The following is a 14,785-nucleotide window of genomic DNA, read 5'->3' as shown; positions in this document are numbered from 1 at the left end:
AAAAGACACAGTCTGAGCTTAGTCTGCTCTTTTTCCAAGATAGATGGGGCTAGGGATACTAGGAAAATGATACACCCCACCTCGCCCTGAAAGGAACAGACTTTAAAGTTCTGAAGTGAACTGATTCAAAATAGAGCCAGGGTATAATCAAATGCAGAGGTAATTAGCCCCCATCACATTCTCACCTCTGTCTCTTTCTACCAGTATCCTTTCTCCCAAACACAGTTTTGCCTCTCAGACTTCAGTGGCTTTATTGAGGTGTAGATACCCCATGAACATCACATGGGCCAGAAGCAGGGAACACAAGTAAAAGACATGTCCCAAACAGCTCAAGAAGAAAGGGTGTGAAAACTGTAATACTCCTGAACGCACCACTCGTGCAGAAATAAACACATGTGATCAGTGTGCTATGACAAGGTCGAGAAAACTTTGAAGCTGGGCTTATCGTTTTAGCTCTAGAAAAAGCGTCAAGAGCTGCATGTTAAGGTTCTGGGGCAGACTCTCCTCAGGCGGCAGCAGGTCTGGCTGCACCCAGGAGAGGGCAGCAATACACAATCACCCTGGACAAGACCTGATTTTCCTAAGGGTTGGCAAAAGGGAAATAAAATGGGGTGAAGCACCGAAACAAAACCAAGGAAAGAGGTTTTGGCTTTTTTTGGGGTGGGGGGGGTTGTTGTTGTTTTGGGTTTTGCTGTTGTTTTTTTTTTAATTCCCACCCTACTATTTCTCTCTCACAAGTTATCAGCTCACCCTGGACAGCCAAAGGTGACATGTGTTGGTGTCTCCTCCAATGTATCTGGTGGCGATATGCATATACTGCTAGGACAAGGACCATAATGCAGCCCATAATGCCTCCAGCCACTGGGCCGACTGGTGCACTTTTGATCATGTCCAGAGTGATTACCTCATCTCCTAAATCAACAGGGACAAAACAGAGGAAAAAAACATAAGTGCTTGGCAGAAAGGTTGAAATCAACATCTCTGAAGATTAGAGAAGATCTTGAAGGCTTTTTCTAGGTGCTTAACTGCGCACATGCCAGACAGCACACTTGAAATAAAAGAAATTCAGAGACGATACATCTTAAAGACAATAATGTATAGCTACACTCAGCTACACATCAATATTTTCAAAAATGTAATACCCACAACAGGCCTGATGCTACTCCTTTACTGCTTGATGCACTATTTATGCTAATTTACCACTAGCATAAGAGATAAACGTGTTACGTGAAGCATGCTCCGACACTGAAAGTGCACGTTATTGAATACAAACAGTTGAATGCAGCATCTGTTCAGAAAGGCAGTTACCATTGCTCCCAAGTCATCCACATACAGGCTCTTTGCTCCCACAATGCCACCAAAGCATTCCTTCTGAGGGGCACAATAGGACTTATCCAGATGGGCCTTCGTCTACCATACACCACTCACAGTCCAACACACCAAAGCAATCCCTGAAAATGAAAACTGAAAGATGGCCACATTTATTTTCAAGTTCCAACACTTCTTGTTTGGCACAGCTCAGTCTATTTTAGAATCGTGAGAGAGAGGGAGGCCAAAATCATGCCTAAACCCTCACATATGTAATGTTTGGCCACAAAAAACTTCTCATTAAAATGCTTGAATACCACAAAGTAAGTTATACAGGGAAGCTGCATCTTCAGTATGCATCTTCCAAGTCTGTTTGCTTTGGTTTTTTCCTCCATCACTCAGCCTGAGCAAAAGGAGAACCTCCTACTTGTAACTCCTCCAATAAGACATTTCTCAGCATGGTGAAGTCTTGACTATGGTTCCATCCTTTTTCTGCAGTCCTTTTGAAGATGGAAGAAAGGATTTGGGAAGTCTGGTCAGAGCACGGTATGTTCTAGCAATCTCAGTTCCCTGGAGACCACTCATAACTAGCAAAAAACAAGCCCTCAAGCTTTTCTACATAATGCCAGGAGTAGTACAGAGAAGCAGGACCCTAGAAGCTGACAGGCAGCTACCGTCTCTCACATGCTCCAAAGTCACCACCGCAAAAGTACTGTCTACTTTCTGTGAACACTTTAGTCCACACATTTCTCCAGAAGGCAGACAAACATAGCAGCACTATTGATTTTGCTAAGAGGAAGAATTCATTGTCCTTTCAACAGCAAATCTTCCACTTGCCCAACCCTCGGTTCTCAGAGTCACAAAGTGTGATGGGAAAGCCATTTGTTTGCTATTAATGCTGTTATGTGACTCAAATGAGAATACTGAGGTCTTCTGTTTCTGCACTGCAGCATAATGTCATCATTGGTGTGTGCTGTAATATCTCATTCTGACATCATACTTCTTTTTTTTTCCTTCTCTGTTTTTTTCTTTAAAACATGTAAGGAAGAGCTATTTTCACTTATTTATTTCAAGAAAACGTGTGTTTTGTGGGATAGAGAACACCAATTTACCCGCTCTCTGTTCTCTGATTGCACTGAGTATTGATAGGCTGCGGGAGAGCATCCTGTGGGCTTGGATCGATTGCTGTGAAAGTCATTGGCTCCTGATGAACTTCACAACTTGGATTCCTATATTAGGGCAAAAAGTAAAGCCTTGTATTATAAAAGTAGTGAAAGCACAATCAGTGAAAAATATAATTTTTACCTATTGCATATCATCTGCTTAATTATTCTAAAAATACTGTCTATTCTATCCTGTATCACCTGTAAGTTAGCATGAACAAACAAGTAATTTTGTTAATTAACTTTTGTCACATGCTGTTCCATTAGACGAGGTCTGTCCTTGCCCGCTTTCAGCGTTAGTGAGGTTGCCTGTACATTCATTTACCTCCAGAGGGCACTCGCAAGGCCACTTACATTCGTTCTGTTCCATTCTTCGGGGACAGAAAACAGACAGAAAATGCATCAGACATTGCACCATGACTTTAACCCCTCAGTGCTGCTCCGTAACAGCAGTTCGCCATGGAGAAGGCTGTTCAGTAACCTTTCTTCTTCCTCCAGGAACACAGGAGTGGCTCTACTCTGCACTGGGACTGAGGACAATGTCATAACAGAGACTCTCTGAGCTGTTACCCACCCCCTGAAATTTAAAAAAAGCAGACAACCCCTGGGCAAGTCGAAGGTCTAGATGCAAGGATCCTTCTTGCCAGTGCAACAAACATGTTAATGATGCTGGTGTAGGCAAAATCTCCTGCAAGTACCAGGATCTCCTCAATGAAAAACTATGTCAATCGACATAAAATCATGAGTATTAGTATGCCAGGGCCTGACCCACAGCTAACTGCCCCTGAGAAACTGAATCTGTTGTGGTCTTTTAACATTATCTACCCAAACATGTTGTCATGGTTTCAGCCCAGCTGGTAACAAAGGACCACGGAACCTCGTGGGTTGAGATAAGGACAATTTACAGGGACAACACAAAAAGAGAAGTTACAACAACAACAGTGGTACTAATAAAAGAATATACAAAATAAGTGATGCACAGTGCAACTGCTCACCACCTGGAACCTGACACTCTGCCACTTCCCCCACCGAAAGCCGAGACCTCCCCCCCCAGCCCACTCCCCATTTATGTGAGCATGATGTCACATGGTATGGAATAGCTCCTTGGCTAGTTCAGGTCAACTGTCCTGGCTGTGCGCCCTCCCAGGTTCCTGTGAAAATTAACTCTGTTCCAGCTGAACCCAGGACACATGTCAAGAACCAACTACTCTGTGTTTTATACAGACAATAAGGCAAAGGATTAGAGGTATGCTAAGTCACTGTGCCTCTTACAAATAGCATAGGTAAAGTAACTATTTTGTTTTAATTTCAGTTTTGCACTGCATGTTTTCATTTAGCTTATAAAATAAATGTGGTTTTATAAACCTTGAATCAAGAAAGAGGGAAGAAGTAAATGCCTAGACCGGCCCACTCATTTCCAATCTTCTGCTCACCTGTGGCAGTTGAGACAGAGTCTGTCTACCACACTGCAGGCACAGAAAGCAAGTGAATTGCAGGGCTCATTGACGATTCCCACAAAGGCGTTGGTGCCCAGGATTCTCAGCAGCCTGTACTTGAGGCAGTGACTGCCATGCACAAGGTTTGTCAGATCACCCTAGGAAAAAACAAATAATGTCAACAGTCTAACAAGAAACCCAGTGTTTTAGGGAGCTGAAGAAAAAAATACGCTTAGCTTATAAACACTACGAGATGTGGCAGCAGCGTTGAGTCTGATATCCTGCTGACAGCAGGTTACATTTCACTCCTTCACATTGCTCACCAACCCATCCCCACTGTGCCAGCCATCGGTGACCTCCGCAAAGAGGCTCTGCTCTGACGGGGAGACACCATCACGACTTGTTGAAAACTTCCTGGCACATGTACTACAAAAAAATACACCACAGCTCTGTACAGCTGTGATCTATTTGGTAGGCAGACTCATTCCTCATTCCTATTTGCATGCCACAATCTTAAGATTTTGCTCTGTCCCATACAATTTCCTTTACAGTAATACACTTTCTATTTTGCATTTCAAGGGTGGGGAAAATGTTTAAGCCTACCTGACATAAATCAACGTATTCTGACATAACTTTCAAGTATTTTTGACACTCATTTACCACCTTCTCCTCCCAGTAATAATTGGAAAGTATTATTTAAAGAGCAGCTTCTCCCATAGAGCTTAGCATCTTTTGAATAATTCTGCAGTGATCTTGCAAGGGTGGATCTGTGGTGTTGCAATCAGCATTTATGGCACAGTGAGAGACAACAGCCCCTGGCTTAGAGCTCTCAGCGCAGCTGAGCACAAGAGGAAGCTCACACATGACCCATGGGGATCACAGAGCACTCAGGTCTCCAAAGACTGCAGCCTGACAAATGATACTCTGTGAATGCTCACGTACACTGCATCAGTAAATGCATTTATTTGGACACTGTGATAAATGAATTTAGTCTCAAACAGGATTCCAATCAAAGTTAACAATTTATTAAATGAATAAAGGCGAGCAAACAACGCTGGGCGTGCCAGGAGCCTCTGCTCTACCAAGACGCGCGCCGTGAAAAACAAAACAGCTTCTTTTATAATGTAACATTTGTTACATATTCATACTAGGCGTGTCCTTCTCCATCCCCTGGTTGTGTGGGTGCAGTAGTTCTCCTAGAAACTTATCTCTGACCAGGCTCCCCACTGCTAGTGCCAGACAGCAGACATGCTGTGTAACAGCTGACACCTTGCACAGCACCAGCTGCCATCACCAGAACCCAAACAAGTTCACAACAGACACCTCCCCCTCAACAAATGCATACAACAAATCGCCCATGAAGACCCTAATTACTGCAATCTCTGAGGCTAACTGTACACCTAAATGCCTCAGTTCTCCCTTAGGATCTCTTGTTCAACACTGTGCAGTTAACAACAAAACCGGTTTTCTCCTCCTGGCCTGCGGTTATACAAGGACCAACAAAATGGTTAAAGACAGTGAGGGTCACGTTTTATTATGTGGCCCTAGCATTGTTTATATTGATACGAATCAGATGAACACATTTCACAGACACCTAACTAAAAAATAAGTTATTAGAGACCTTCACTATCCATGTCATAGGAGAACGTGACACTGGTCAGAGTTGGAAGCCGGAGGTCAGGTCAGAAGATCCAAAGCAAAAATGCCAACTACTGCTGGAAAGTCCTCACTGAACAACAGAGAACTGCTCTTATTTTCATGATGCTGGATGAGACTTTGCAGACATCAACCTCAGTTGGCCAGCAATCACCCACTCTATCTCTACCCCATTCAGGTCCCACAGGCAGATCAAAGGTGCTCACAGCCATTGCAAATATTCTGGTAAAGAAATCAAAATTTAATCACATAGAAGAGTTAGGTTTGATTAAGAAGTAAATTGTGAAGCATAATGTATAGGATTGTTAAGTTTGAAATGTAGCCATAGAAACTTTAGGAACTGTGTTATGTGTGACTATAGGAACCTTAATATTGTTAAAGTTTGAAATAGCTAACCATAGAAACCTCACCAGGAAGTTACTGTTTTTTCTATGTTTTGTTTCAAGAAACTAAGGAAACTGTCATGGACACCAGTTTGCTGTTTGGAAACCCCCTTACCCTTCCCATCTCGATTTGAGTGTCGAAGATTCCAATCAGTAGAGCTAAGTGTAACTGACTAATGACTGGTTTTAAATAAGAATATTGATAAGGTTATATAATCAAAGGACCAATCATTATAAAGGTTAAATTTAAGAGCAAGCATAGTATGCATTTTTATGTAAAGAGCTTATGTAACAATGACCTGACAGAAAAAGTCTATGAAAACTGATGTATTTTGATACTAAGTTGGACACGCCATTGGAGGAGCGATCCCCTGTGTCCCCAGCGCTGCAAGAAATGAAGTGCCTGCTTCTTAACTTCACATTGGTGTTAAGGAGTTTTATTCCGGATTTCGGTAACACAGCCATTGACAGAGGGAGCTCTGCAAGACCCACTGTATCTGTACACTGTTCTCATCCTTCAGACAGCCAGAACGTGCCTACACTAATGGGCAAAGGGAGAGCCGCACCACTGTCACGTCCCAATTTCTCAGGACAAGGACTCAGCTTTGCTGATTCCTAGGTCAGGATTAAGGTGAAACGACACCAGGGATCCTTTAACTCACAAACTCAATTGTTATTTGCTCACAACAAGAATTGGCATGCTCACCACCAAAACTGATATGCTCACAACAAAAATTGGCATGAAACTATGTCAGTAAACTGTGTAACATGTGCTAACGACGCATCACCAAACATATACGACAGGCCTTGCTTATCTGGGAATCAGTTCAGGGAAGACAATAAGGACATCCTGACGTGCAGAAAACAGACTCCACAATCAGTGAGACTGTAAAGTAGGTATGTTCATTCAGCGCTGGGCAGCACGGGGGGTAGTCCCACCAAAGTCATGTGCGCCTGACTCGGCAGTTCGCCTCAAATTTATACAGTCAAGTGTTACATATACATAGACTTTCGCAATACGCCTATGCATAGGCATTACCTGTTCCTGCTTCATATTAAAATTAGCTGCAGGAGGCCATTTCCGTAGTCTCCTCTCAACTGTACTTGTGCAGTGCCTCCTTATGGTGGTCGTCTGGTGGTCATGAAGATGAAGGCTGTATCTCTTCTTCGCAGTGAACTCTTAACCTTCTGTCCCTGCACAGACTCAGTTGCTCCTTGGCATTTATCCAAATCACAAGGCTGGTCTTGGCTGGTTCTTGGGGTCGACTGCTGCTTCTTATCAGGGACTATCTCATGTCCCAGCCAGCCTCAACAATGCAAACGTTAAACATCGCTTCTCATCCCCTTGGGCCATGTCTACCTCTATTGAAATTTCTTTAACTTCATTATAAGCTAGATAATTATTAAACAATTCCTATCTACATATATCTACTATATCTACTAAGGTTCTTTTGGTTCCCTGTCTCACCACAATGCAGCAGCCCAGATGGGTTTAGCCCTGCACTGCCAATTGGTCGTCTTCCATTGCTGTAGCCACCCCCATAGGGCATTAGCCACCATCCAGGGGTGAGTACAGAGATACTACAGGGTGAGTACAGTGAGTACTGGCCACTTTTCTCATTCAGCAGTCTCTAGGGCTAGTTGGATGGCTTCCACTTCTGCAAACTGACTTGACTCACCTTCTGCTTCTGTGGCTTCGGCGACCTGTCGTGTGGGACTCCACACAGCAGCTTTCCACTTCTGATGGTTTCCTACAACACAACAGGATCCATCAGTAAACAAAGCCTAGTGCCTTTCATCTTCTGATCACTCATTATATGGTGGTGCCTCTTAAGCACGAGCCACCTCCTCGGGCAATGCTGCAAAATCTCTGCCTTCTGGCCAGTCCATGAGCTCTTCCAGGATTCCTGGGTGGTTAGGTTTCCCCAGTCAAGCCCATTGCATTATCAACATTACCCACTTACTCCATGTAGCACTGGTTGCATGATGTGTACAGGGGATGTTTTCTTTGAACATCCAGTGTAGCATGGGTAATCACGGTGCCAAGAGGAGATATGCATCTGTACCAACAACTTCTGAAGTGGCTCGAATCCCCTCATATGCTGCTAGTATCTCTTTTTCAGTCAGGTTGTAATGGGCAGGGTATATAGCTGTTTGATCTTCTTTGTGTTCACACTGGCTACACCAAAAGCCCATCGGTACTCCTTTGGGTTCTTGAAGTACCCTCTCCTGAGGTAGTCTATGCCAAGGCTACAAGGGGCGTCTGGGCCAGTCACAATGGGGTGCTCTTTCCACTTGTCCCCTGTTAAGCTCACCTCAGCCTCCAGTACAGAAAACTGTTGGACTCCCCCATCACTCCAGAGATCCAGACAGGTTCTGTGCCCCTATACCCTGATGGCACCAGTGTACACTGTGCACTGGCGTCTACCAAAGCCTTCTATTTCTGTGGGTCTGACGTGCCAGGCCATTGGATCCACATAGTCCAGTATACCCAGTCATCCCTTTACTCCTCCTGGCTGAAGGCAAGGACCCTCTATTCCTGTACCCTTGCAGAGCCAGACCAGAATTCACCTCACCAGGATCAAGGGAGGTGATCTCAGTCCTTCTATGTCTGGGAGGTTGTTCATTGCTTTCTTGTGTCTCTATGGCAACTAAGCTGACAGCCTTCTTGGGCGACCCCTTCTGAACAGCTGTCTTCCCTCTCAGTTCACGTACATGGGGTCCCAGCTAAAAGGTGGGTTCACCATCCCACTTCCTTGTGTCCTCCCCATGGTCATGCAGGAAGAACCAGCATGGACCACGCAGCATGCACCTACTGCTCCCTTTCCCTCTGACCAGGGCAGGAGGGGAGGCTTCTTGGGGCTCCCCTGACAGCCAAGGTGATGGTCCATGGGGATGAGGAGGGACAGAGATTTTCTTCAAAGTTTGGAGCCCAGAAGATGCTTTCTCCACAGTTGGTGTATCCGTATCCCGGCAATACATTGTGTCTAAGCTGTCAGAATATGACGCTGGAGCATTTTGAATCATCTTCCTCCACATGGCCTGTGTGCAAAGGACATCCTCTGGATCTTTGGAGACCTCATCATTGTCTAGATCACTGTATATGACTCCCAGCACTGCTAATTATCTCAGGTACTGGATGCCTTTATCCACAGTAGTCCACTTTCCTGGGTAGTTCACAAGATCTTCCTTGATCACATATCTTGCCCTCACACTTGAGAGGAGCTGTCTCCAGAGACTGCAAATTGCTGCGTCTTTTCCAATTCCTCTCTCAATTCCAGGGTTTCTGGCAAGAGATCCCAGCTGTTGGGCTTCCTTACCTTCCAGTTGCTGACTGCCAGCCCCGTTATCCCAGCATCAGAGCAGCCAGGCAGCAATCCACTCACCTGGCTGGTGGCTGTCATCTTTCCTCATGTCTCAAAGGTCTGACAACAAAGTCAGGGACTGGGTAGTTTCTACCTCCTGGCTGATTTCTTTCACTCCTTCCTCCCATTTCTTCGCCAAAGCACGGGCTTCCTGATCAAACCCTTCCTCTTCCTCCTCCTCCTCCTCCCTTGCTAATTGACGATATAGACCTGTTGACCTCCTTGTCCATTGTTTCTTTTTCACTACCAGGGCAATTACTATAGTTGTTGTTGTTTGGGTCCGTATCTCAAGCATGGTGTCCTCAGATGTGGTTTGAGTCCCTGTCTCTACTCTCATGTCCTCAGAGGTAGTTTCCATCCCATTGTCAGTCAACGCATTCTCAGAGGTGATTTGGTTCCCTGCTTTAATCACAGTCCTCTGATAGTACTGAACTGTGGTTCAGTAGGTACAGTGCTAGAAGCTGCTGGTTTTCATTGGGGTAGGCAAGGCACCCTTCTATCAGTGCCTCAGATTACCAGGATTACTTGCCTCTTCAGGTGTAAAGTCCCAGGGTATGGGAGGTAATAATCACCCTAGGCACCTGCCCAAATCCTTCCACACACTCTGCTACCCAGGGACGGCTGCCTCAGGGCACATTTCAGTGTCACCTCACTCAAAAATTGCCTTCTCTTATGCTAGGACAACACCAGCATCCAGAAACCCCACAATATGCCAACAGCATTAATTAGTAGTATTAAACGGCTCACATAAGGGTGAGCAAGGACCTCAGGAGCCTGCATCATAGAAGCACCCACATCAATCCTGGTTAGGAAAAGGGAGGTATATTCCCTCCCCAAGATAGCTCCCCCAGCCCAGTAAGAGAATCAATGCCAGGGCAAAGCCCATAGCCATTGTTTGTATTAACATGCTCCCAAGGTCAGCAAAATAGAGATAAGCAGTGCAGCCAGCAAACTCCATGACCCACACAGAAGCTGGCTATTTAATAACTATTATAACTGTAACACACTTACTACAAAACTGCTGTTGTCTTGTGCCCCACGTTGGGTGTCAAAAAGGACTGTGGTGGGTTGACCTTGGCTGGCTGCCAGGTGCCCACCCAGCCGCTCTATCACTCCCCTCCTCTGCAAGATGGGGGGAAGAAAATAAGATGAAAAAGAACACGTGGAACGAGATAAAGGCAGTTTAGGAAAGAAAAAGCAAAGGTTGCGCACAGAAACAAAGGAAAACAAAAAGATTTATTCTCTACATCCCCTCAGCAGGTGATGTCCAGCCACGGCCTGGGAAGTAGGGCCTCAGTATGTGTAGCAGTTGCTCCAGAAGACAAACACCTTAGTGATGAATGCCCCCCCGCCCCCTTCTCCTTTCTCTTAGTTTCTATTGCTGAGCAGATGTCATATGGTATGGAATATCCCTTTGGTCAGCTTGTGTCAGCTGTATTGGCTATGTCCCCTCCCAGGTTCTTGCCCACCGCCAGCCTACTGGCCTTTCGGTGTGGGGGAGGTGGTTTGGAGAGATGGCCTTGATGCTGTGGGAGCACTGCTCAGCCATAGCCAAAACACTGGTGTGTTATCAACACCTTTTTAGCTATAAATACAAATACGCGTTAAGGGTGGCACTTGCACAGCAGGGTTGTGTGTACAAATGCTCAAAAGTGAATGGTAACAGACAATATCATGGCCAAAGCCAACAGGTTATGTAACTTGTAAAAATAAATATGTGAATAGTCTTCAGATCGCTTACAAGGAATCATGAGCTGTAACACAAGGGCCTACTCATGCTCCCAGCCAAGAGCCACCTTTATTGCTGGCAATAAAAAAGGGGTTTCATCTAGTGCATACTTAGAATCATAGAATAGCTTGGGTTGGAAGGGACTTTAAAGGTCACCTATTCCAACCTTCCCTGCAATGTGCAGGGATATCTTCAACTAGATCAGGGTGCTCAGAGCCCCATCCAACCTGACCTGAATGTTTCCAGGGATGGGGCATCTACTACATCTCTGTTAAAGAAGCGCAATTCAGTCCAGGTGTCCAGTGTTAGTCGCTCTTCAGTTTGAACCCTAGGTTTCCCAAAGCAGAGTCTCAGGCATCGAATCTCATTAAAATAAATAATCCAATAGGGTAGTACAGCAGCAGGATCAGCTTGAGCTGGGGGCCTCTGGGGACAGACCCTAAACAAAGAATTCCCTAGGCAATTATACCCTTACAGACTATGCAACCACCCTTCATGCTATCTCCATGTGCCTTTTGTGCACCCTTTGGTCCACTAGTGATTCTGGCCTGAGATCTTCCAACAACCTCTGACTCCTTATTGGATTCCTTCACTGCCTCCAGGCAAGCCGTTATCTTGTCTAGTTGCAGCTGCTGTTGAAGGTTGTACCCTCCTTATCTTCTGGTTCGTGCTGGCTCTGAAGGCCTTGTCTTGCTTGAATAGATACAAGTTCAGCACAAGTTCAGCAAATCTAGGTGAAAGTTTACAGCTTGCAGCCTAAGGCTTCAGCAAATCTAGTTACTCATGCTAAGTAAGTGAACAGCATACTAAATCACACAACATTACAAGTCTAAGCAATTCATTCTATTTAAAAATTACATATTTAAGCTGAACAACTAATATTTCTTAACACTGGGCAACCTGTTCCAGTGTTTCACCATCCGCAATGTAAAGAATTTCTTCCTTGTATCTAGTCTAAATCTACCCTCTTTTAGTTTAAAACCATTAACCCTTGTCCTATCCCTACAGGCCCTACAAAAAAGTTGGTCCTCATCTTTCATATAAGCCCCCTTTAAGTACCAAAAGGCTGCAATAAGGTCTCCTCGGAGCCTTCTCTTCTCCAGGCTGAACAACCCAACCTCTCTCGGCCTTTCTTCATAGAAGAGGTGTTCCATCCCTCTGATCATTTTTGTGGCCCTCCTCTAGACCTGCTCCAACAGGTCCATGTCTTTCCTGTACTGAAGACTCCAGAGCTGGATGCAGCACTCCAGGTGGGGTCTCACAAGAGCAGAGTAGAAGGGCAGAATCACCTTCCTTGACCTGCTGGCCACACTTCTTTTGATGCAGCCCAGGATACGGTTTGCCTTCTGGGCTGCAAGCGTACATTGCTGGCTCATGTCCAGCCAGGCAGCGTCCCTATACTCTTTCCAGGATACCTGTCCCTGCTTCCACTGCCTTTGCATTTCCTTCTTGCCCTTTAGTTTGACCAGGAGGTCTCAACTCACTCATGCCAGTCTCTCGCCTTCCTTTTCTGATTTCTTATACCTGGGGATTGAATGCTCTTGTGCTCTGTGGAAAGCATCCTTCAAGATCTGCCAGCTCTGTTCTGCTCCCTTGTCCCTGAGGGCAGTTTCCCAGGGGGTCCTATTGACTAACTTCTTGAACAGCTGGAAGTTTGCTTTCCTAAAATTCAAGGTCCCAACTTTACTCTCTGCTTGACCCATACACCTCAGGACTGCGAACTCTACCAGTGTGTGATCACTGCAGCCCAGGCTGCCTCCAATCTTGACGTCACCGATTAGCTCATTTGCTTTGGTGACAAACAGGTACAGTATTTCATCCCCTCTAGTAGGGCTGTCTATTACCTGGCTTAAGAAGTTATCTTCAATGCACTCCAGGAGTCTCCTGGATTGCCTACAGCTCACTGTGCTACTTTTGCAGCAGTTGGGGTGGTCGAAGTCCCCCAGCAGGGCGAGAGCCTGCGAGTGCGATGCCTCATGTAGGTGGAGTAAGAAGGCTTCATCAATAGGTTCCCCTTGATCGGGTGGCCTGTAGTAGATACCAACCACAAGGTTCCCTTTGTTGCCTTGGTCTCTAATTCTTACCTGTAAGATTTCAACCTGCTCCTGTCTGTTCTTCAGAGACAACTCTTCAAATCTATCCATTTCTTGATGTAGAGGGCAACCCCTTCACCCCTCCTTCCTCGCCTGTCCCTTCTGAACAGTCTGTAGCCATTGATAGCTGCACTTCAGTCATGGAATTTGTCCCACCAAGTTTCAATAATGGCAACTAGGTCATAGCTTTCTACCAGCATGGTGGCTTCCAACTCCTCTTGTTTGTTGCCCATGCTGTGTGCATTGGTGTAGACACTTCAGCTTGGCTGTTGGACGTGTCACCTTCTTAGAGGAACACCCCTTCCTTTGAGGTATTTCACTGGTGTTTCCCTGTTGGCTCCTATTACCTCAGGATTCCTTGGCTCATCTCCATAGGACTTCCAAGTGTGGTGTAGTATACCCAGCATGTCTCAGAACAATAGGCTGAGGGTCCTCACTAACACCCAGTCCCTCTAACCTTGGTGTGTCATACCACAGCTTGTCATGGGCAAGCCTGATATTATCCCCCTCCCCCTTCAAGTCTAGTTTAAAGCTCTGTCAATGAGCCTCACTAGCTCATGAGCAAAGACCCTCTTCCCCCTTTGAGAAAGGTGAATCCCATCTGACACCAGCAGGCCTGGAGCTGTGTAGGCCATCCCATTATCAAAAAACCCAAAACTGTGGAGGTGGTACCAGCCACAGAGCCATGTATTAATACACTGGGTCCGTCTGTTTCTTCCAATGTTGCTGCCCACAACTGGAAGGGTAGAGAAAAAAGTAACCTGTGCTCCAGATTCCCTTACCATCTGCCCCAAGGCCCTGAAGTCTCTTTTGATTGCCCTTGGACTATGTGTTGTGGCTTTGTCACCACCCACATGGAAGAGCAGTAACAGGTAGTAGTCCGAGGGCCGTATCAGGCTAGGAAGTTTCCTAGTGACGTCCTTCACCCAGGTCCCAGGGAGGCAGTAGACTTCCCTAAGAGGAGGGTCTGTTCGACATATTGGACCCTCAGTTCCTCTTAGAAGGAGTAACCTACAATATAACCTGTCTTTTCTTCCCCATGGAGGTGGCAGTGATACGGGGGGGGGTAGGCCTTTCTGACCTTGGCAGCACCTCTGGTGTAGATGGACCGTCATCCACATCATCCATTGACTGGCCTTCCACATCCAGAGCCTCATACCTGTTGTATAGAGGCACCTGGGAAGGCAAGGCGGACAAGGAGGGGTTTGCCTGCTGCCTTGACCATGGACTTGCCTCCATTCACTCCTTTGCTTTAAGCCACTCTCTTTCTCTGTCCATGTCTCTCTCACACCAGGGAACCCAGAACTGGACTCCAGGTATGGCCTCACCAGTGCTGAACAAAGGGAAAGAAAGGATCACCTCCCTTGACCTGCCGGCAACACTCCTCGTAATGCAGCCCAGGATGCTGTTGGCATTCTTTACCATGACCGTAGATTGCTGGCTGATGGTCAGTTTTGTGCCCACCAGGATCTCCGTGTCCTTTTTCGCAGACCTACCTTGCAGCTGGATGGCACTAGGATTGACTCCTGGAGTACACCACTGGTCACTGGTGTCCAGCTGGACTTTTGCCACTAATCAGCACTCTCTGTGCCTGTCCATTCAGCTGGTTTTCAGTCCACCTCCCTGTTCACTTATCTAATCCATATTTTGCC

At 46.0% G+C, this 14,785-nt stretch overlaps 1 long non-coding RNA gene across 1 annotated transcript; it reads right to left on the bottom strand.

Moving 5' to 3' along the window:
* Positions 1 to 440: 440 nt before the first annotated feature.
* Positions 441 to 4,874, bottom strand: LOC138686680 (uncharacterized). The gene is made up of 3 exons (XR_011325972.1): positions 3,905 to 4,874; positions 2,421 to 2,842; positions 441 to 1,451 (listed from the first exon to the last, which is right to left on the bottom strand). It is a non-coding gene; the product is annotated as an uncharacterized lncRNA (long non-coding RNA).
* Positions 4,875 to 14,785: the final 9,911 nt, after the last annotated feature.

This window comes from Haliaeetus albicilla, chromosome 9 (assembly GCF_947461875.1).
Source record: "Haliaeetus albicilla chromosome 9, bHalAlb1.1, whole genome shotgun sequence".
Taxonomy (NCBI): domain Eukaryota; kingdom Metazoa; phylum Chordata; class Aves; order Accipitriformes; family Accipitridae; genus Haliaeetus; species Haliaeetus albicilla.
The sequence above is the reverse complement of the archived record's forward strand: the minus strand, read 5'-3'. Positions and strand labels throughout refer to the sequence as shown.